This window comes from Protopterus annectens, chromosome 14.part0 (assembly GCF_019279795.1).
Source record: "Protopterus annectens isolate FY-2018-M chromosome 14.part0, PAN1.0, whole genome shotgun sequence".
Taxonomy (NCBI): Eukaryota; Metazoa; Chordata; order Ceratodontiformes; family Protopteridae; genus Protopterus; species Protopterus annectens.
Window position 1 is genome coordinate 1093068028 of NC_056748.1, and position 25717 is coordinate 1093093744.

A 25717-nucleotide genomic window follows, 5' to 3' on the forward strand; every position below is an offset into this window, starting at 1 on the left:
GCCCAAAGGGTTATTTCAGGGTGACTGATATCAGCAGGAGGGCTAAAGTAGGGCAATGGGAAGTGTAATGAGTGTAAATGGCCTCAACCACATTCATCTAGAAACACACACACAAACTCACACACAACTTTACATTTGACAGGACTGAGATTACAACTGCTACATGGATACTTATTTGTACTATGGTTTTACACAGTTATCACAAGCACCACTGAGACTATAGGGCTGAGGGCTAAGCAAAGGAATTTCTACAGTGAATGACATCAGCACATCACGTGATATAGGCCAATGGGATGTGTACTGGGTGGGAAAGGTCTCATAATTGGATTCTCTCTGTCGCTGTCTGTCTCTCTCTCTTCCCCACGTCTCTGTGTGTGTATGTTTGACATATTATATTATGTTGGCCTTAGATATGTGTGAGTATTCCTTTCCAGTGTGTGTGTGTGTGTGTTTGTGTGTGTGTGTGTGTGTGTGTGTGTGTGTGTGTGTGTGTGTGTGTGTGTGTGTGTGTGTGTGTGTATGTGTGTGTGTGTGTGTGTGTGTGTGTGTGTAGTAGTATCAATCTGGTGTGTGTGCACAGACATCTGCGAATAATGATCTGTAGTCCACTGTATTGTCAGACATGAACTTCATTTCTCTAAGTGTAGGAGGATGCCCAGTATGACCTTCTATGTTGATTGTGTGCATTCATTCCAGGGAGGGTTGGACACCAGTTCAGGGTTTTGTGTGCTACAGCTACACCTAGCAACCTGTTTCTGCAGGATATCTGTAAATAGGTTGCAAATATGGAGACACAATGGGTGTAACATACCGGGGATACTGTAACTACTGCTGTCTGTGCTGCTTGTGTAACATGGTTGGTTGTAGCATAGATTTCCTGACATATGTACTGTTTTACACTGTGATTTATCATGTCATCAACTACTGACAGATATCATTCTTTGCTCACAGTTATTTACCAGGGAAATACAAGATGAATGAAGCTGAGACCAATATTCTGAGGTGTATAGACTACACATTCTGGCAGACTCCTGCCATTGTGGAGGGGTAGCTACAGACAATAGACTGCTGGTTCTATGTAAATGGTCCAGCACCTTGGTAGTATGTTGGCTGGGGATCCCCTTCTTGTGCTTTTCTCAACTTCACGGAATGGCCATATCCTGCTGGGGCCATACCTCTCAGCTGTACAGATACTCCCAGGTTATCCAGAGGCAGGACTCATATATCTGGTCAATTTACCTTCACATTGTGGTTTACAAGCAGATTTGTGGCTATTCATTCATGGGTTTGCAGTCAGAGGGTAGTATGGGCAGATATTAGAGTTTCAGACTCCATGACATCCATGCGTCTACACCCCCTCTGTTATTCTCTCCTTTTCCTAACATTATGAAAGCAATAGCTCAGAGGTATCCCTTTAGTTGGGCCTTTATCCCAGTAGTATTTATGGCCTGGTCCACAGTCCTTGCAGCAGGACATTAGGAGGCATGCTAGTGGCATTTGTCAACATGGCCTTGCATTTGCTTTCTGTTTACTGTGTTAGGTTGTTAGTTAGGACCCCCTGACATTCCATACATTGCCACTATGGGTGAGGCATGGGCCTTTGCCAGAGGACTGTAGGCCATCTGAGAGTGCTGCAGGCCATCTCTAGCAGCCCAGTGCATTCTGTCAGTCATACGTTCCCAGGCTGCAAGCCAGTGGATTACCCTGGGGTGATAGTGTCAAGTGGTTGAGGTATTCCTGTCAATCCTTCCTGTTCATACTGATCCACGAGTCTGGCTGTGGGCAGGTTTCTGCTTACAGCTAGGGCCACACATGCATGGGACACCTACTCAGCATGCAGCATCATGTATGTATTCCCATACAGAGATGGGTTCATGCTGTGCTCATTACCTACAGCAAGGATATTACCTGTGGTAAACCTGTGGCTGATGGTGGGGCGAGCTGGGGGCATGTCTGATATAGAAGCTACTTGCACCTGACTCACAAATATACCTGGGACATTCCCCTTATGCTGGCTTGTGTGTGGACATGGGTAGCCTGTCATCAATTTATAACTGTGCCTTTTGTGGTTTACCAGTGATTGGCCAGACTACCTGTATTCCATACCAGAGGGACAACTAATACGATGCTAACTTCTATGTATAATTCCAAACTTGTGTGCAGTTGACAGTTATTTTATATGGACTATGGGTAGGTTACTTCCACCTGTGTAATGTTTCTATGTATGGAGCCCTGTTCATGGCATGTCCAGCTTTCCGACAGTGACAGATATTGACATCTGGACAATAAGTATGTACAACTGCTGATATGGGTGTAGCTGAGAAGCAGTGTGGTTGGCATTGCAGTTGTCGGAGCATGGCCCTGTTGACCACTGTACCAAACCTAGGCCACTGAGACACAACCATCCAGGCCCATATGCTGACCACTTCCAGGCAATATTAAACACGCAACAAACTTACCACACTGACCCCTGCATATTGTACACATGCAACAATGTAGATTGGGACAGCGTTGGCAGTCTGTGCTCCAGTGATATTACTCCTCAAACTTACATGTTACTGCATTTTTACATGTGATTGTGGGGGGGGGTGAACACCTGAAGAATTTAAACATTTGCAATGACTGTACTGGTATTTCAAGTTACTCTGTTGGCTTCCATTTCATAGGTTCATAGGTGTGTACTAGTCTAATGGACCTGGGTCCCTTACAAGCCTAGCCATAGGATTACCCTGGCATAGTGCCACCCGACCTTAGTTCCCAGTGCCTCTGTCGAGTAGAGCCACTGGAGTTATCCCCGGGGTGAATTTTCTGTTTCTTATCCACTCATCAAGATTTCTTTTGAAGAGGGTCAGCGAGGTGCTCTGCTTGACATGTATGGGAAGTCTGTTCCATAGCATGGGCAGTCTCTGGGTTATGAACCTGCCCCTCCAGCATGGTTTGTTAATTGTGGTAATGAAGTTGAGATCTCTGGAGCATGTGGTGCAGAGGGATTGGGATTTCTTTAGATGTAGCATTTCTAACAGAGCTGGGTCAGACATGGCTTTGTAAGTCAAGCAGAGATCGCCTGTAAGTAGGCAATATGAGACAGAGAATAGTTGGAGGTTTTTGAGTCTGTCCATATAGGACAAGTGTTTAAGGCCAAGGATCCTCTTTGTGAGGTACTTTTGTGGCCTCTCCAGTTGTTGCAGGTGTCTAGTGAGGTGCATGCCAAATGGGGCATTGTACTCAATGATTGGCCTAATGAGGGAAGAATAGAGGGAGAAAATTACCTCTTTCTTCCTGGATGTAAAACCCTTAGTAATGAGATGTGCCACATAGGAAGACTATCTGACTACAGCGGCAATGTGGTGATCAAAAGAGAAGTTGCTGTCAGACTGTGTTCCCAGATCTGTGTTCAGTGGGCTACCATCAATGTAGTAATTCATGGGAACCGGGTTTTCCCAAAGGGGATGACAATGCATTTTTTTTGCATTGAGCTTAAGGGCATGGTTCTGACACCAGTTGTTGGTCTCAGTGAGGCCATTCTGTAGGATGTCAACATCACCTGGAGAGTTAATAATAGCTCCCAACTTGCAATTGTCTGTGAACTTTGTCAGCCAGAGTCCCTTTGTGTTGGCCTGAGCTTCAGAGAAGTAGATACCAAACAGGAGAAGACCCAGGACCAAAACCTGTGGGAGTCCACTCATGACTAGTCAGCAGTCTGACTTGGAGTCAGCTACTTTCACACTGTGGGTTCTATCTGTGAGAAAGTTTGCAACCCACCTAGTGATATAGGGGTTGATGCCAAGCTTAGTGAGTTTTTCTATGATTCCTGCATGGGGAATGGTATCAAATGCTTTGGCCAGATCAAGGTAGGTTGTATGAAGCACCTTGCCTTCATCCACAGCTCTGGTGACTTACTCAAAGAAGTCAACCAAGTTGAGCAGGCATGATCTACATTTCACAAAACCAAACTGTGTAGGATCCAGATGTGGGGATCCAGCGTTTGGAGATCCCTTATATCCTTGTTTATTAGGTCCATGATGATGCATTCCATAGCTTTGCATATCAGACTCATCAAGCTAATGGGGAGAGAGTTCCCAAGGTCTGTAATACCTCCTCTTTTGTGAAGAGAGATGACTATAGCAGTGCGCCATTTGGTGGGGACAAAGCCTGAGGTGAGGCTGTGATTGAACGGGGCACACAGGTGAGGTGCCAGTTCACTATGTAGTTCATGTAGAACACAACCAGGGATATTGTCAGGTCCCACAGAAGCTGTATTCTTGACCTTGGACAGTGCTGTTTTAACCTGTGCAGCAGTAATACTGGGTGCCTGGAAATCTACTGGTATTGTGATTGATCCTTTGGGGAAAAGGTAAAGTTGACACTGAATCTGTCGGCCAGTATACTCGCAATATCTGTTGGCTTGGTATAGGAGGTACTATTGTGCAGTAGCTCAGAGCAAATCTGGGTATTGCCATGGAGATTATTTACATAACTATAGAAGCCTCGTGGTTGTCTTTACTATCTGCTCCAATTCTGTTTTCATAGCTAGCTTTAGAGGATTTGATGAGGGATCTCAACTTTTTGTTGAGGCTGATAAGGGAGTTTTTCCAGTCTTGGGACTTCACCTTATTCTGCATAAGTTTCCTCCTTCTGTTGTAGAGTTTGTTTATGGCAGGGGACCACCAGATCGGCTTCCTTTTTTGGAGGAGAGCATTTTGGTTCTATTGGGTATGGCGAGATCCATGCATTTTTGTACGTGTTCGTACAGTGCATTGGTGTATAATTCTGTGGTCACGCAACCATTCTCCATTTGCATGGGTGCTGTGAAGTTAGTCACCTCTGTTTTTAGGAGCCCAAAGTAAATAAACTACAATTTCTGGGCCAGGAACCACTCCTCTTGTGGTAGATAGGCTACCTAGTGCTTACCACTCCCACTGATAAGCTAGAAGGCTTTCCTCCAACAAGAAAGGCTTGGGGGGCTCAGAAGCTTACAAACATTCCTGGATACAGCAAATCTGTATCTGGACCAGACTAGTTACAGGAGGGGAGTGAAGTGCAAATGTGGGATTTTAGATCAGAAAGTTGAGAGAGATGGAAAAACTGCACAAACAGCCAATAACTACAATTTCTGTGCTAGAAACCACTTATGTGGTAGACAGGTTACCTAGTGCTTACCACTCTCACTGATAAGCTAGTAGGCTTCCCTCCAAAATAGAAAGGCTTGGGGTTGCTCAGGAGCTTACAAACAGTCATGGATACAGCAAATCTGTATCTGGACTGGACTAGTCACTGGAAAGGGGGAAACGTGCAAATGTGGGCTTTTAAATCAGAAAACTGAGAGAGATGGAAAAACTGCCCAAATGGCCATTAATTACTGGGCAGGAAACCACTCCTTATGTGGTAGATAGGTTAGCCAGTGCTTACCACTCCCACTGATAAGCTAGTATGCTTCCTTCCAACACAGACAGACTTGGGGGGGGGGCCCAAGAACTTACAAACAGTCCTGGATACAGCAAATCTGTATCTGGACTAGACTAGTTACAGGAAAGGGGGAAACAAGATTAAACTTTTTTTTTTTTTTTAGTAAAGTGGAAACAGTAAAAAAGCTTTATAACACTGCAAAATGTAGTAGATTAACTGTATAACACAATTATAAGTATTACAGAAGTGCAATTCAATTAAATAAATGTAAGAAATAACTTATTCTGCTCCTGGAATCTTAAGGAATTTCTGCTTATTCCCAGTAATGAATCACCATCCACAGCCTGGTAAATACAAGCACAGCCCTTTGCAGACACAGGGTTTATATACCAGAAAGGATGGAAGAATCAAGAAGCTGAAATTACTACTCAGTTCTACTAAACCCATTACCCAATGTCATATTGTATTGTGACCTATCATGCAGAAAGGAGGCATATCAGTAGAGTGCATATGTTAGATCTTAATGGCATAAATTTCAGTTTCAGACTTCTTATTCATAGGTTCATAGGTTCATACTAGGCTATCTGCCCGAGGGCATTTACAAGCCTAGCCCATCGTTTTGTGGCTTACGCCACCCCTTTAGTATGGGGAACTATACCCATTATTTTGCTGTGCCTCTGTCGAGCAGTGACACTGAGGTAATCCCTGGGGTATATCTGCGATCTCCCATCCATTGGTCAAGATTTCTCTTGAACAAGGCCAGCGAGGTGCTCTGCCTCACATGTACCGGGATCTTGTTCCACAGCATAGGGAGTCTTTGGGTGATGAATCTATCCCTCCAGCACGTCCTATTAATAGCCGTGTCAAGGTTTAAGTCTCCCGCCCTTGTGGCTCTGATGGATCTAGATTTTTTGAGGTGAAGCATATTCATCAGATCTGGGTTTGACATGGCCTTGTATGTTAGGCAAAGGTCACCTCTGAGCAAGCGGTAAGAGACTGAATAGAGCTGGAGTTCTTTCAGTCGGGCAGCATAGGACAGATTTTTGAGACCCTTTATCCTTTTGGTGAGGAACTTTTGTGGCCTCTCCAGCTGCTGCAAGTGTCGGGTCAGATACATTCCGAATGGGGCATTGTACTCAATCATTGGTCTGATGAGTGATGAGTAAAGGGAGACTATGACCTCCCTTGATCTAGATGAGAATCCCTTCATGATAAGGCGGGCAATGTAGAAGGTCTTCCTAACTACTTTAGCTACATGGGTGTCGAATGACAGACTACTATCAACCTGGGTCCCCAGGTCCCTGATAACTTCTTCTGTGCTCAGTGGATTGCCACCTATTTGGTAGCTAGGGTAACCTTGTTTTTCGAGGGTATGACTATGCATTTTTGGCATTTAACTTTAGGCCGTGGCTCTGGCACCAGTTATCCGTTTCTGTGAGACCCTTCTGAAGGATATCTGTGTCAGATGTGTTTTCTACTATGGCCAGTTTGCAGTCATCTGCAAACTTTGTCAGCCATAGCCCTCCTGTGTTTGCTTGTACTTGGAAAAGTAGATGCCAAACAAGAGTGGGCCCAGGACTGAGCCCTGTGGGACACCACTTGTGACAGGCTTTGAGTCTGACATGGCGCCAGCAACTCTGACCCTGTGGGTTCTGTCACTCAGCCAGTTTGCAACCCATCTTGTGATGTATGGGTTGACATTTAAGCTGATGAGTTTTTCAATGATACCAGTGGGGTATTGTATCGAAGGCCTTAGCCAGATCGAGGTAGGCTGTATGGACTGCCTTTCCTCATCAATGGCTTTGGTGACTGTTTTGAAAAAGTCAACCAAGTTTAAAAGGCATGATCTGCCTTTGACAAAGCCAAACTGGGTTGGATCCAAAGTCTGTAAATTCCCTATGTCTTTATTTATGAGGTCCATTATGATCCTCTCCATGGCTTTGCAGATAAGGCTTGTCAAGCTAATGGGCGGTAATTTCCAGGGTCGGTGGAGGCACCGCCTTTGTGAAGTGGTACCACAGTTGCAGTGCGCCACTCCTGGGTACGTATCCAGAGGTAAGACTTTGATTAAACAGCTGTCCTAGCTGTGGGTTTAATTCCTCATTGAGTTCAGGAGCACACAGCCGGGGACACCATCAGGTCCCATGGATGCTGTGTTTTTGCTTTGGAGAGAGCAGTTCTCACTTGGGCTGGAGATGTTTGGGGGCTGCAATCGTTTGGTATAGATATCTCTCCTTTGGGAGGGGGAGTTTGCACTGAACCTGTCAGCCAGTATGTTGGCAATGTCTGTAGGATCAGTAATCTTCACATCATTTTGAACTAGCTCTGAGCATATCTGGGAGTTTCCTCCCAGGTTTCTAACATAGCTAAAGAAGGCCTTATGATTGTCTTTTGAGTCTTTAGCTATTTTTCTCTCGAAATTTGCTTTGGATGATTTTATGAGAGCTCTTACATTTTATCTTATAGTGATGAAGGGTGTCTTACCTATTAAGGATATTGCTCTATCTTGTAGTAGCTTCCTCCTTTGTTGTAGAGTTTGTTTATGGCTGGGGTCCACCAGACTGGACGCTTGCCTTTGGTACAAAGAGTCTTTGTTTTGCTTGGGATTGCTTTATCCATGCAGTCCTGCAGGTGCTGGTAGAAGGCATTTGTAAGTGATTCAGCGGCTTGAGTACTGTTTTCCGCCGGCTCGGGGACCTTAAAGGAGACCACACTAGTCTTTAGAAGTGTGAAGTCGGCTTTTGAGAAGTTCTTTACTGTGGTCTTTTTTATTTCAGGTGGGGGTGGGATGAGGACCTCCAGCGAGATTAGTTTGTGATCTGCTCTCACCAGTGAGGGGTACACCTCCGGTGTTGAACATTGTGCTCCCATGTTCTTGATGATGAGATCAAGTATGTTATCTCCTCTTGTGGGGATGGTGACTAGTTGTTCCATGGCATTTGAGTTTATGAATTCCAGGAACTTTTGGGCTAGGGTGTTTGGGCTTGAGTAGTGTTCCCAGTCTATATTAGGGTAATTGAAGTCACCTAGTATGATGGTGTTTGGTGATACATTTATCCCCTCTAGTGTTTTCAGGAAGGCCATGTGAGGTTCCTGAGTTTGTGATACTATGCAGAACTAAAATGCAACTGCCACACCTGTTGTATTATGTCTGTGTAGGTCTGGTCGGGGGCTGTTCCCCATTGCCATAATTTGGGGGCCTTAGCCTGGCCTTTCTTTATGGTCATCTATACCTGTCCTAATGGGTGAGGCTGGTGGTGGGTATGTGACCCTCACTGACATCCATGTGTGTGACCTATTGACACCCACAGTTCTTTGGGCCATCACATGTACTGCGGTGGGGGTTGTCACCTTGTGTAGTGCTGCCTAGTATGTTGACTCCAGTATTTGTTATGTATTTCCTGCAGTCCCATATAGCTGTCTGCTGTCTGCTGCTATCCCATTCAGCCACCCAATTCCATTGCATGCTTGCATCCATATCATACATACAAATATGAGAACATACTACTCCATTCAGTAATTGATAGGAAGGTTGACTTACCTTGTTGCTGGGCCAGTATTGAGGACGGTGCTGGAGGGCTGACTATGTTGGATGCATGTAGTACACTCACTATGCATGGTAAAGCACAGGTAATGTCATGTTTGGCATCCCTTTTACTGTATGTGCAAGTCAGAGAAAGGTATCTGTCCCCAGGTCCCTACAGTGTCAGTGTGTGTGCTATGTGTTGCCTCTTTACCAAGGCATGGGCATACTGGGCAAGCCTCCTTCTGCCTACAGGGGTAGGCTCAGAATGTTCCTCCTCCAAGTCCCTCTGTGCTTGTGCTGGCCTTGTCAATGGTGGGGGCTGTGTGGCCCTGCCCCATGTTGTTCCTGCTGCAGCTGTTTCCACAGGATCATATTGTGTAGCATGACACATACTATGAACATTTGTGTACATGTAGGTGGAGAGTACTGCAAGGCTCCAATAAATACATCAAGGCAGCAGAACTGTGACTTGGGCATCCCAAACACATGCTCTACAATTATCCTGGTCTGTGCATGTACCTCATTATGGTGTTCTTGTTTGGGTGTGTGTGCATTTCTGATAGGTGTCATCAGCCACGGCTCCAGTGCATAGCCAGCAACCCCCACTAGATGGCCATGTGGGATGCCCCCCTGGCAAATGCCTGATACAGCTGTGAGCAATGCCAGATGTGGGAGTCATGATAGCTTCCAGAGTTGCCAGCACACACATTCATGATAATGCCCTGGGCATCTCAAATGACCTGGCAGTTAATGGAGGGGAAACCCTTGCAGTTTATGTAGACCCTACCACGCTCACCAGGTGGTGCTTTGATGTGGATGTGCATGCAGTCTATAGCAACAACTACCTTGGGGTATTCTGCTATATGGTGAAAGAGACGCATACTTCTGGTCAATTCTTCATGGGTGGTGGGGAAATATATGTGCTCCTTGGCATGTGGTGTCATGGCATCCAGGAACTGGTGGAGTACCCTGGATGCTGATGACAGTGAGACCCCCATGATATGCCCAGTTGGTCTTTGGAAGGTACCTGTGGCTAGTATTCTTAAGCCTACACATACCTTAGTATTCACTGGGATGGGTTCCCTTCTATTAGTTCTGTGTCTGAGGTGTTTCCGGCACAGCTCAATGATTTGCTATAGAATGTCCCTGTACACCCTATAGCTCTCCACTATCTCCAGCTCATTTAGGCCCTGGTAGGTTACCCTGGGTCTGTACACTCTTCTCCTCCTCCTCACTGTGGGTCAGTTGTCAGCATTCTCCTCCTCACCACCCTCAGTCTCTAGCACATATTGATGGAGTAATGCAGCAGCAGTCTCTAACATTTTTAGTTAGTTTTGGCAGTTAAAAATCCCCCATCTGTGTACACCGGTGGTGTAGAGTTTGTGGGAGAAAACAGTCTGTAGGGTGTTTGCATAGTTTATAGTAGTATTCTGGTCTGCTGGATGTGTAACTGGCTGATTCTGATACAGTCCACCTGCCAGCAATGCTAGTTCTCCTTGATTGCCTTCCTACTGCTGTTTCCCAAAAAAAAGTCTGAAAGATGTTTGCATAGTTTATAGTAGTGTGCTGGTCTGCTGCATGTTTAATTGGCTGATTCGGATACATTCCACCTGCCAGCTATGCTAGTTCTCCTTGAATACCTTCCTACTGCTGTTTCCCCTTCCCAGTTCCTCCCTATTTAAGCCCCAAAGCTCGCCACGCATACCCAGTGCTCAAATGTAAACAGTGCTGCCATTTCCTCTTTTTAAAACCTGGCATGCACACCCATATAGGCTATGTACACACTACTCAGGAACATCTGACATACCCCCTTCCTCAGCTGTGCTTAGCTAAGGGCAGGCACGGGCCACAGAGCTCCAATGAGCTTACAACAAGCATGACACACCCCCTTATGAAGTCATTCAGCTCTTACACTTGCAGTGTTGTATTGCTGCACTTACATGATTAGGTACAAGCTGACACTTCTAAGAAATATGTGATTCAGTATAACTCCCCTCATTTGCATACCCCAGTGTGTAGGTTGTTAGTTATTGAAATAAAACGGACCCTTTCCCCTTGACAACCAGTGCTCCCTGGTATTTTTTACATTCTGCATGCCATTGACTATAATGGCAAAATGCAGAATTAACTTAAAATTGAGTTTACACATTTTTTTTATTTTCGGCACAATCCCGTTTGTGCGCCGCTGCCCTATGCTTAAACGGCTGAGATTGGCCAAAAAAAAAGTTTAATTTTCATAATAATTCATCATTATTTAATGCCAGTGGCCTTATATTTGGCCATTGGCATGTCTAATGTACATAATACATGCTTTTTCATGAGCTGTCAGGCCTCCATTTTGTCAGTTGCAGAAATGTACTCAGTTATTTTCTGAACACATTTCTGCACTGACACTGTTCTAGCATGGAGACCTGGCAGCTTGGTGATTCACCAAGTCACCCCATTTGCATGGTTTTCACCAGCAAATGAGGTGATTTGCATATTTGCCAGTTTTACGTGCTAGAACAGTGTAGGACCACTTGTGCATGTGAAAACGGCTCTATCCTGAATCACTTGATGGCCATTTTCCATGCAGAAGCTCCTACACTGTTTCTGCATGAAAATACAGCTTCCTGAATCCCGGGGTATCTCTCTTGTCTATAGCCCTCCATATAATCTGCACCAGTACCTCCTATCATTATTCACTCTTCACTCTCAACTACAATAAATCCCCCACCTCACCCCTTACCACAAACAACCCCCACAAACACATAGATGCACTCCAAATCTACCAAACCACCCCATCAATACACTACATCCCAGAAAGCAAAAAAACAACCCAAATTCAGGTATCACTGTCTAATAGTTTCTTACTTCACCAACATAGCAGCTTAGCTACTACCAGGAGGGGATATCCACCCCAACCCTGGCCCATTATCTACCCCCATAAACACACATAACACCCCCCCATTTAATCATAAACCAACTGACCTACTAATACTGTATCTGAATATCTGTAATATCATGAACAAAACAGAACTAATACATTCAGCTACTTCTATATATAACCCTGACATATTGCTCATAACCATGGTTTAAACCTCATATCAGAGACAAATCTATAACCCCACCTGGCTATAACATCCTAAGGGTAGACAGACCACACAAAAGAGGTGGAGATATTCCCCTACTTTACAAATCTAACTTAAAGATCCAACTGTTACAAAAAGAACCCACAAACTTCAAAATTGTTGGGAGGCAGTATTCACTACACTCCTCCTAAATCAGCACAAACATCTGGTGACAAAATAAACACCCTAGAATTAATACTCCACCAGGCTTCCCACTCCCACTCCATGAAACCATAGTACTAGGAGATGTCACCATCGACTGGAACTCTATTCACTCCCCAACACCCATCAACCACATTAGCCTATATAACTTCACTCAACTCATTCAAACACCCACACACATAGATAAAGCCACCAAAAGGAATCCATATTAGACTGGATCCGCACTTACCAGCCCACACTGCCCACTAATGTGGCACATTACCCAATTCTCTCAGTGACCACGACCCAACCTTTATCCTTCGCCACAAACTTAAATGTAACAACCCACCTGCCCTACTACATACCTGTTCCTGCAAAGGCTTCCATTCAGACCTATTCACAGAAGGCTTAAAATGCTGCAACTGGACTCCCACCAAAACCCTCCATCTGGACAAGGCAGTAGAATACTTTAACTCCACATTCCTGATGATTCTAAACCAACTAGCCCCAATCAATAGAATTAGAATGCGTAGCAATCCTGCCCCCTGGTTACAAAAAAAACGCCAACAAAAAAAGTTACAAAAACACAGAGGTCCTACTAAAACAAAGGGACAAAGCATGGAATTCCTGGCAACAACATAAAACACCCACAACTAGACAAGCCTTCTTAGAACTTAGAAATAAAGCAAAAACAGGTTAAGATAGACAAACAGAATCACTTTATAATGCTACAAAGAAAATCCAGTAATAACCCACAGAAGTATGGGCTGCAGTGAACAACATCCTTCAACCCAGGAAAAACCACCACACCACCACCAAATATAGAAGCCACTAACGGTGACATAGCCTCCAACTTCAACAATTTTTTCATCACCTCCTTACTGAAACTCATAAATGATACAAACCCCCCCACTCCCTCACCAACTCTCAAAGCCCAGTCAATCACCACCCCCCCATAAACCCTCAAAGCCCAGTCAATCACCACCCTCTTTTCATTCCAACCAGTATCTATATCAACCATCCAAAAACTCCTAGCAAAACTCAAACCAACTACCCTCGCTGTCAACAACCTCCCAGCCGAACACCTCCAACTTCCATCTAAGGCCATTGTTTACCCAATCTTAATACTAATAAATAGATCCATTAATGAACACTATTTCCCATCCTTATGGAAAACCTCATACATCATCCCTCTCCACAAGGGTGGCCCCTCCACCAACCTCTCCAACTACCTCCCCACTGCAATCCTTTCACCCCTATCAAAGATTCTAGAAACATGTATCCATTGCCAACTCCTCTTCCATTTACTTTCTAAGAATCTACTCTCTAAAACATAGCACAGATTTTGACCAGGCCATAGCACCACCACTGCCCTAATTAACTTTACCAATACCATAACCTCATATAGAAACCAAGGAAAAGTTGTCTCTGCCACCTTCCTAGACCTATTCAAAGCATTTGACAGTTTCCCACAATAATCTCTTATCCTGTCTCTCCAAACTCAGCCTGGGTAATTTTACCTTACAATGGTTCAGTAGCTACCTAGACAACTGTGCTCAATCTGGAAAATGGCTCAACTCCTTATCCCCCTCTCCCAGTCAAATGTGGCATACCTCAAGGCTCAATACTTGGCCCCCTTCTCTTCAATATCTTTACAAACCAACTCCACTTAGCAACCACAAAAGCCGATATAGTCCAATACATTGATGACACAACCCTTATCTGCTCTGGTCCCAACAGCCATCTCCTACAAATCCTAGCCCAATAATCCTTCTTAGAAATAGAAAACTGGCTAAACAATTCTCATATAATAACCCCTAAAAAAATACAACTAATGCTATTCTACCCAATAAAGTATAAGAACACCACTTTCTCTATTCCCTTGGACAATAAGACTCTCATAACTCCTGTTTCTGAGGCCAAACTACTAGGTTTTACAATTGACCACCAACTTAAATACAGTAAACATATATCCCTGACCATCTCCAAAGTCCACAAAAAACTAGGATGCCTCTATCATAGCAAAAAGTTCTTAACCTCCAAATCCAGAACTGCCATAGCCAGAACTCATCTCTTATTAACCCTACTCTATGTATCCCCAGTACTAACAAATCTAAATAAAACTGACCTGAACAAACTTTCAACATGCTCAGCAAAATAGCTAGATTTGCAGTCAATGCTAAATCACGCTCTCACTACTACCAATCCCTTCATAAACTACACTGGCTAGAATTTCTAAACTTACTTCACTACCACCAACTCAGCTTAGCCCATCAACTATTATACCACTGTGAAAAAAAACCCTGCCCTAACAGGCCTCCTAAACTTCTATAGCACCAAAAGGGAACTAAGATCCACTAACAAAGCCCTAATCAAAGTAATTTCATGTCAAAACAGCTCAAGGGAATCTCTATTCCCTTATGAAGTCACAAAAACATGGAACACCCTACCCCCAGACCTCAGGCTACAAAACCACACTACCACATTCAAAAAGCTCCTCAAACCACACCTTTATGAAAACCATATATGTACGTGTAATGACCCTCCCTGAACCCACCTCATCCAGCATATTCTTCATGGCTGGCCTGAGGATCACTATTCCACTGATTTATACTCTACCTAGGCAAATTTGTACATAGAGTGAATAACTAGTATGTTTTATTTCTATGAAGTCAACTGTATATATAAAATGTAGTGTAATGATATACTTCCACAACCTTGCTTATGCTCAACTGTTAACCCTACTCAAATATGCTTTTTTAAATTATTGTTAACCACATTTTTAAACTATTGTCAATCACTTTTTTAAACTATTGTCAATTACTTTTTATTAAATTACTCTGTAACTTTGTGGAGCTTTTCTCCTCAGGACTCCTCTGAAAACAGACACCTGTTGTCCAGTTGGACTATCCTGGTAAACAAATGTTAAATAATTAAATAAAATAAATAATTATCCCCATGCACTATTCAATTTCAGCACTGGAATGTAAACTGAAGAACAATATGCAAAAAACAGTGCATGAAAACTATATATAAAAAGAAAAAAAATAATATAATACAATGTTTTCAAATGAAAAACAAATATTGATAACTATGCAAACTCAAATAATAAAATACATTAGATTGTGAAATGAAACTATCTGATGAGGCAAAATAAGTCCTCGCAACATTTGAAGATTATCACAATTTGTGGGCTGCATAGCTAATAAACTTGAGTATATTACTGGATGAGGGGGAAGGATATTTTCCAAGAAATACAGTTGTGTAGCATTTATATTTCAACAGCTTCAAGTATTCATTTTTGAAATTTATTCCTGAAAATTGAGTGAAATCCCTTCCCTTTTATGGAAGAAGAAAGGGCTTCCCAGAGTTTGGATATTTATTTTATCAGTTAGTCGTCATTAACATGGTAGGTGAGCAGGTCCAAGGACCATCTGCATCCATAATTTGGGTGCCTTTATAGAGCATAGTTCATGTAATACAACACAGTTTAAACAAAAATTGTGTATAAACAAGTACAACATATAGTTAAGGGAAAAATTCTGTTATGAATCCATTTATTCAGGTTTACAATTAACAGAGAAAAATAGGTTGTGATATTAACTATTGTTTCATAGACTAATATTTTTATAATATCTAATTTTGGGTTACACTACCACTAAGTTATACTTAACTAACTGGTGTAACAGTAGAAGAGAAAACAAGTTTGGGAAATTTTCTGTTTCTAATCTTAGAAAAGATAGTTTTCGGTCTTCTTCATTATAATGTCAGGATAGGAAGCAGCATATGAAAAAAAGAATGGAGTGTGCACAGCTACATGGTTCAGGGTACCTACTGTTCATGATACAGTTGCATATGCAAGTGTTCTTTACATGTTTCAGAAGTTTTTTCATTACGGATTTTAATGTGGTTATAGGTCTGATGTGGGCTGGCAGTCTATTCCAATTAGATGGGATAATCTCAAAGAATGCCTTATTGCATGTAGCCAGTTATGGGGGTAAACGTTTCTACTATAGGACATAAGAGGGAGATGGGTCTGTAATTAATCAGTAGAAGTAGTAAGGGGGGGTGGCTTTTTTGGTACACATATCATTGGGAATGTTTGACCTGGGGTGGGGATAATAGATGGGTGAGGGAAGAGTTATGAATATGTACTAGTGGTCTGGTTATTGGATTTTGTAACCAGTTTTAAGAACATTGGGTAGATTTCATGATCATGGGTGCATTGATATGTACCAGTGGATTAGCAAATGTTTGTTGTAGCCATTTTGAAAAACACTATATGGATTCTGTGTTTATTATCTATTGTATCAGATATGTCAGATATCTGGTTTCTCTCCTACCAGAAAATACCTATGACATGTCAACCTATTTAACTTTCTTGATCTCCTCTTTTGTCAATTTGTTACCTTAACAGTAATTCAACCTGTTGTTAAATATGTTGCCTTTGTTGTATATACTCTACGATGTACTCTTTTCATATGTATATATTTCTATGTTTATGTTATTTGTGGAGCTTTTCTACCCAGGCCTCCACTGAAAATGGACTCATATCAGCCCAGTGGACTACCCTGGTAAACAAATGCAAATAAATAAGTAAATATTTGGGTGCACATACATAATTTGACCGATATTTTGTGCATTAAGATGACAAAGTTTGAAGCCATCTGATTTGCAAGGGCTGCTTTGAGTTATGATTGCTCATACTGAGAGAAATAGCCAATGGATTTGCTTTTTTGTATTCTATTCAGGAGGGTAGGGAGGGATGGGAAAGGATTAAGGCTCTGCAGGAATACTATATCTGAGTTAATGGGTTCTGTGGATGCTAGCACTGGGGCGGAGGGCAATGGTAGAAGGATGATATCCCAGGATAGCATTTATTTGCACTGTGTTTTTTTAGCTATTTTGATGCTGTTGGACTAAGTATGGCTAGTAATTGGAGCTTTCGGCTGTGGTGGTGCAACAGTTAGCATTGTCGTCTCACAGCAAGAGGTTCTCCCGTTCAATTCTCGGCTGGAGCACCTTCTGTGTGGAGTCTGCATGTCCTCCTCACGGTCGAGTGACATTAAAGACATGCAGGTAGGTGTGAGTGTGAATGGGTGTGCCTTTGTTGAAGGTTGGGAGTCAGGCTGGCAACTCGGCACCATAAAAATCCACTGCCAATCATGAGCAGATCGGAGTTTTGTTGTGGTGACCCCTAACAGGGAAAAGCCAAAAATCTTAAGTAATTAGAGCTTTCTGGCCAGTGTAGCTACAATGTATGTTTATCTGAAAGTTTGTAATTGACTGCTGACCATAAGCAGCATTGTTGTTTTGGGTAGTGGTAGCTGAAAGTTAATCAGTTAATATTAAGAATCACAGAAGCAGTGTTGTTGTTGTGAAGCATGCAGCAAAGAGATTATGGTCTTGTGCAGTTTTCTATGTTTTATCATATTTGTTCATTATATTGTATATTCCCTCCAACAGAGCCCTTTTAAGTCTGCACTCTAACTTCCTAAGGGTGGGGCTTGATTTAAAAAAAATACTGTCTCCCAGTTCAAACAAATGTTTATATCTTGAAAACCATAAGAGGCACTAGAAAACTGTAAAATGCAAACTATTCAGCACAAAGTAATCTTTGGAGTGGTTGCACTGACCTAATTCTAGGCCTTAAACAGGCTTTTGTAAGCCACATTAATTACAGTAAATATTAATTTTCATAATATTGCATAAACAGCTTAGCATGTCTCAGTAACCACTCAAGCAATATACACACTGGCAGCACCATTTTCTTCATAAAGCTCTGCATTTTCACTAAATCCAAGCAGTTCTTTTTATTTCACTTAATTGGTGAGATACTTAGAGAAATATGAATACAAATAAATAGTATACAAATACTATGGGATATCTTTTTTTATGGCTCACCCCCAAGGTATATGAGCTTCTGAAAGACAGAAATGCAGCTTACAGGCTAAGGACAAAGCAGCCCTAAGTGCAGCAAGAGGTAATCTGTGGAGGGGTATAAAGGAGGCTAAGAGGGAGTACGGCAGAAAGGTACAGAGCCACTCTGAAGATATGAAGGATGCAAGGAGACTATGGCAAGGCATACAGGAGACCATTGACTACAAAATCAGGTCAGCACAATGTGAGAACATCGAATTACTGGACAGTTTGAACATCTTCTTTGGTAGATTGGAGGAAAGAAACAGGTTGACACTAAAGCTACACACTGATGAGAAGGATGCAGTACTCACCTTCAGCACAGTGGAGGTAAGAAGAGACCTAAGGAAACTGAACCCTAGGAAGGCTGCTGGCCCAGACAACATACTGGGCAAGGTGTTAAAAGGCTGTGCTGACAACTATGCACAGTGCTCAAGGAAATATTTAGCACCTCTCTTGCCATGCTGAAAGAACCCTCATGCTACAAGGAAACTAACTTCATCACACTACACCAAGAAAACCACTCCCTCCAGCCCTTATGCCTACTGACATCCACTGTTATAAAATGTTTTCAGTGGCTGATGAAAAAACATATTTCATTATGACCACCTCCCGATTCTGACCCTGTGCAGTTTGCGTACAGAGCTAACTGATCCACTGCTGATGCCATATCAGTAGCACTACACATCTCCATTGAGCATTTAGAGTGCAAAGACAACTATGTGAGGATGCTGTTTATAGACTTCAGCTCTGCATTTAATACAGTGGTACCAATGCAGCTGATAGAAAAACTGGCAAATTTAGGAATCAGTAAACATCTCAGTAAGCAGATCCTGGACTTCCTGATTGACAGAGCACAGAGGGTGTGTTTGGGTAAGAACACATCATAGTGCATCACAATTAACACCAGGGTTCCACAGGGTTATCGTTATTCACCATCCTGGCCCATGACTGCTATGCTAAGCACAGGTCCAACCATATCATCAAGTTTACTGATGATACCACAGTTGTGAGGCTCATCACAAGTGAGGATGAAAGAGTATACATAGAGGAGGTGGCATCTCTGATCAGTTGGTGCGAGGGGAACAACCTTGACCTGAATGTAAGCAAGACTAAAGAGATTATCATTGAATTCAGAAAAAGAAGAACAAACCACCCAGTGCTCAGAATCAATGGTGAGAGTGTGGATATGGTTAAGAGTATGAAATTCCTGAGTGTACACATATCAAAGGATCTCGTGGTCAGGAAACACCAACCAACTGGTCAAGAAAGTGCACCAATGTCTCCAAATTTTAAAAAGGTGAAAAAAGCTAAGCTTCTTCTTCATATTCTCTCTACCTTCTGTAGAGGTGCAATAGAGAACATCCTCACCTGCAATTTCACAGTGTGATTTGGAAGCTCCACAGTTGCAGAAAGGAAGGCACTACAAAGAGTGGTGGGGGTTGCAGAAAAGGTAACAGGTTCTAATGTTCCATCAATACAATGACTTTAATCTGCAAGAAGCATCTGAAAGGCCATGAAAATAATACAGGACACCACACGTCCTGCACATGGGCTGTTTAAGCATCTGGCATCGGGAAGGAGATATTGCATCCACTGCAGGACTACAGTTTCTACCCTACAATGATTAGACTTCTGAATGAGGGCACTAGTTCCAGGGGTCTGGACACATAATAAGTCAATTTTCATTTATTTGTGCAATATATACTTACATATATCCCAAATAAGTGCAATATTTATTTATGATATCCATAGTCTGTATTATTTAACCTACTCAAGTGCAATATTAGACAAATAACTTAAGCATTGTTCAATCAGTAGTGTGTTTTAAATTACTTTAAATAGGGTAGTTCATTTAACTCAGGTGAGGGTATTCTTTTCATCTATCAGTGTTGGTAAATATCTGTGTTCTTTCTTGTGTGTATTGGGAGTAGCATTGTATTTGTTAGTTATGTTTATTCTACTACGTGTATGTGTTATTTCACTTTCCTTTGTAATTTCAAGAATTAAGCTGATGCACAAAATTTCATTTAGGCTACACGTGCAGTTCTAAATGACAGTAAAGTTTACTTTGACTTTTTATCTCCACTAGACAGAGGCCAAATGTCAATACAGTCATGCTTTCCATCATAAACTCCTTAAGATGAAATTGTCTGATACCTCGTATGTGGCATGGTTATGGAATTAATAAATTTAAGAAGAAGCATCAGTAGGATGTAACTCCAGAGACATCTGGAGGCAACACACAATTGTAACGAGTTAAGACGTTGCTTCACCGATATCCATTTACTAAGTACAAGTAAAGCTCAGTTAGTGATGTATGTTTATAGTTACCTTTGTTATAATGCTTTGTGTTTAGTCCATGTTAATTTGTTTTGAGAAGTTACCTGAGATTGTATATTGATTACTATCAGCCTGAAATTGTAATGTGGGCTCCTAAGTGACATCCTACCAGTAAAAAAGGTGAAGTTTACATTTTGAGTGACAGACCTGTGGTTTGCTGAACAGGAAGCCTTTCAGCCTCAGACAAGACCTAAGACTAGGCAGGTGGTGTTAATGGTAAGAGAAGAAAGAGTTATAAATCTAAATTTATAGTTTGATGTTATCTGCAAAGTTGAAGGGGCATTTCTACAACTGACAGGAGTGACAAGGAGCCTGTGTCTGAACTGGGCTAAAAAGGTTCCATTAACTACAGCTACTCTTCTGCCTTCAGACAGGAAATGGCCACTGTTTTAGGATCTTAAGAGCAGTTTCATTGTTGTTTTATTTCTTTAAAGTTTAACTTTAAATATAATCATATCACTAGGTACCTGAATGTATCATTGTTGTTATGATTTCTTTATCGTTAGGTAGGCTGTGCCTTTCTTTATGGGTCAAAGCAAGTTTTCTTGGATTCTGAATATAGCAGATTTTCCCCTGTGGTTGAGTATGGGGTCTTTTTCATATAGCTATGATGAAAGTTAAAGGAGGTTGTATTCAAAGAAGTCTTTGATTTCTGAAAAGAAAGGTTAGATTGAAAAATAGCTCTATTGTCTCTGCAGATAATGATTGATATTTTGGAGACAGCAGCAGGAAGATGATTTGCAAAAAATAAAACTATTACTAGAAATAGGACAGAGCCTTGTGAAAAACTCTTTGTCAAAGTAGCAATGTTGGGCAGTGAGGTACCAGTCATAACTTGAAAGAACTTGATAAGGAAGATAGAGGTTTAAGCTTAATAAACCCAATTGTTTATGTTGCTTATTTAAATTTAAACTTGTATAAAGTTTTGTTTTGGATAAATGATAAAAATGAGAAGGCAGTAGCACATTTACTAAAGTACAAATATGTGCAGTATTGGGATATGTTAAAACATTTCAAAAGCAGAAAATAATGTATAAATGAAGAAATGAAATGTTATCAAGAAGAAAGTGCCTTGCACCATTTGAAAAACCTGATTGGATTTGGTGCCATCACTTTTCTACCTTCTCTGCTACCGGCCAACATCCCCCCTCACTCAAGGTGATATACAAGCTCCCAGATAAGCTCCTCTCAAACCATAAGACCTCTGTGCCACATTTCCTGCTTACACCTACAGGACGTTTGAATCCTCAGCGGGATCCTACTTCCCTATACAATTAATGTTAATCATACTCTCAACCCCCTTCAGTGCACTGTGGCTCCTGGCCCTCAGATAAGCTCCTCTCAAGCCATAACACCTCTGTGCCACATTTCCTGCTCACACCTACTGGATGTTTGAATCCTCCACGGGATCCTACTTCCCTGTGCAATTAATGTTAATCACCCTCTTAACCCCCCCCCTCAGCACAATGTGGCTCCTGGCTCCCAGATGAGCTGCTCTCAATCCATAAGACCTCTGTGCCACATTTCCTGCTTAGACCTACTGGACATCTGAATCCTCTGCAGAATCCTACTTCCCTGTACAATTAATGTTAATCACCCTATTAACTCCCCTCAGTACACTGTGGCTCCAGGCTCCCAGATAAGCTCCTCTCAAGCCATATGACCTCTGTACCACATTTCCTGCTCACACCTACTGGATGTTTGACTCCTCTGCGAGCTCCTACTTCCCTGTGCAATTAATGTTAATCATACTCTCAACCCCCTTCAGTGCACTGTGGCTCCTGGCTCTCAGATAAGCTCCTCTCAATCATAAGACCTCTGTGCCACATTTTCTGCTCACACCTACTGGACATTGGAATCCTCTGTGGGATCCTACTTATCTGTACAATTAATCTATGCGGCTGTGCATTGATCATCTCCTAAACTGTAACTTATATTTATCTCCCTATGCTGATACTGCTCTCCCCTTGTACATCACCTAAACCTTTCTCACTTTCGTTTCCCATATTCTCCACATGCAATATCACTCCACTCTGTCTTCCCAGCTTATTTAGATTATACTACCCTATCTACCATCCTTCACGTCCATTGTGGCCCTCTCCTAAATCATTCTCTCTCCCCATGTTTCCCTTTACTTGTACTGTCACTACCTGCTAATTGCTATTTTCTTGTCTACCCTGATATCCAACTTAAATTCTCCTCTTCCCATTTCTTCACCCACTCTAACTCCTCAACTGGCATTCTTTACCTACAACTCCTCCACCTTTAGCCCTCCTCTCTACACTACCTTCACCTGCCTAGCTTACGTTTTCTTTTCTTTACCTTTCTGATTGTTTTTCTATTTAATTGTGGCTGAACAGGGAAAGGACCTGGCTGCTCCATTCACCCTTCTCTACACTCGGGCCAACTCTGCTCCTCTACCCTACCCCCATTCCCACCCGCCCCTACTATCATTACATTTATTCTCTTCTAACCACTCCCTTCCCTTTATCCATTCAATCCCCATCCAACTGTCTCCAGCCATCCCTCCTCCACCCTCAACCAATCTATACTATTCAACCGACCAGTTGTCTTAACTTAACCAATCTCCTTCCTGCTGGCTATAACCACTCCCCCACACACTTAACCAATCTCCTTCTTCTTTCCTCTCCCAATCTCTTTCTTTCATTTTAGTTAATTTCCTGTCCTCACTTTACAAATGCCTCCCATCAGATATCAAACTTTATGCCTTATACCTTTTTATTTACACTTTTTAATCCTAGCCATAGCCACAGAACTACAATGTCTCACTCTGCCTCCTAAATCACACTCTTCCCCTTACTATCAATGCACTTCACTGAATACCTACTCAGACATTAGCCCAAGCCTTTATCACCCACGTCCCATTCTGTATGCCAAAATACACCTCTTCTCTTCAAACTACACCTAACTTTATTCACATAATTCCCTCCTTCATTCCCTTCACTGCATTATCTCCAAATTGTCTATTCTTATTCATCTTTCTTTTCATATCCTTTCCATTCTCATCTGTTCAGGAGACATTCACCCCAGTCCAGGACCTACAAAATCTAACAACCTCACAAACTCTAACATCTCTAAATACCCTAAATCACTTCACATAATGACTCTCAATGTCCAAAGCATCTGCAACAAAACTTCAGAGTTGCATACATGCCTTTTCCTAAATAAAACTAACATCTTAACAGCCACAAAAACATAGTTAAAAAAAACCCCATTCTAGATTTAGAGCTTCTTCCACCTGACATTAGCATTATTAGAGCAGATCAGCAAAAGGAAAAAAGGAGGCGGTGTGGCCCTCATCTATCCCAACTCCCTCACTATTACTCCACATAAAGCCTGTATTCATCAGTTCCAAAATGCTGAGATATTGATCTCTTTTCTTCAAATTAACCATTCAAAAATGCTTTGTATTGTAGTCCTACACATTCCTCCCGGAAATAACATTTCAATTCTAGAGAGCATTTTATCTTGGCTTTCCTTTACTATGAAAAATGAAACTATTATCCTTGGGGACTTGAATATTGATTGGTCCTATCCACTCAGTCTCTTAACTGGTTCAAAAGCTACCTCTCTAATAGAGAGCATGTTGTTAAATGGCAGAACTCCGTTTCCCCTTACATTCATAACCCTACTGGTGTTCCCAAGGTTCACTAATAGGCCCTCTTCTGTTCAACATTTTTATTAATAATCTCCACCAAGCCATTCAGCAGGCATCCCTAGTCCAGTACGCAGATGGATCCACAATAGTCTGCTCTGGCCACAAGTCAAACACTCTAAAGCAAATCACCCAAGCTGCATTTAACACTGTAGAAACCTGGCTTCTCAATAATCACCTCTCTCTAAATCCTAAAAAAAAAACAAACTTATGATCTTCATTCCCAAAAGAAACTTACCCCTTAATATAACTGACTTCAAGACTCTCTCCCTTAACTCTACTAAAATTGAGTTAGTGACCCATACTAAGCTGTTGTGAGTAATTATAGATGAAAATCTTAAATTTGATTATCACATTCAAAATAACACTAACAAAACCCACAAAAAACTAGGGCTGCTATATAGACATAACAAATTCCTCTCCCTCCCTTCCAAACAAGCATTCGCCTCATCATACCTTCTCCTATCACTAACCTATGGTGCTGCCTTACTAACTAACCTGCAGTCTTTCTTAATGACAAAGTTAGAAACTTGCTATAATAAGATTGCAAAATTTTCTGCAAATAGTTGTCACTCTACTCATCACCGTACTGCCCTAAAGCAACTACAATGGCTTGAACTTCCCCATCACTTTCTCCTCCTTCAACTCACACTTTCTCATAAACTTATATATAAACCTCAGGACTTTCCAGCACTCAGCTCACTCTTCATTCTGTATACTCCAGCTCATCCTATAAGCTCTGAGCAGCAATACTTTCTCTAAGTACATAAACCCAAACTACCTGCAGATCAATTCTTATATTCCTGAACAATTTCCAAAGTATGTAATAACCTTCAAGCATCTCTATGCCTTCAGCCAAGACCTTCTGTTTTCAAAAGTGCACCGCATAGTCACTTCTCTTCCATGTTGATTTGTAACTGCGCCATTCCCTCCTCAGTCATTACCTAAACTCAGTCTTTCCAGCTCACTTTCTCCCAATTTCAGTTCTTTCTTTTAAACACCCAAATGAAAACTTCACCTACATCCCCTGCTCTCAACCTTTAACACCTTCCTCCTTCCCTCACTCTTCTCTCGCTAGTCTCCATTATCCCTTTACCTTACCAAAATACCTTCCTACTCTTTCTCTCTCCTTTCTATAAGTGTTTCCAGCTCTCCCTCTACTTTACCAAACCTCCTTCTCCTGCATTTCAGGACTGTCCACCAATCTTTACTAAAGCCCATACACCTCCTTCTCTGACTGGCCTACTTCTCATTCCCTTCTGCTACCCCTTCATTAACCCCTACCTCTAGGCCCTCACACTAACCCTTACTTCCTTGTTCCCACTTCTTGATTAAATAAAGTTTCAACTGATATACTCATTTTACTTTCAAATATAACAGCGTGTTACTCTCCACTGCCAAACACTCCAGTATTATGATTTGTATGACGTATTAGATTTCTTTATTGAATCATACTTTATATTATGAAAAGTTTTTCTCTATTGTATTATTATCACTATTCCTTTTTTTAAGATATTTCTTCTTATGTAAAATATGATTTAATTTTGTATTATTTTGTATTCTATGTATGTTACCTGGAGCTTCCATTGTATTGTT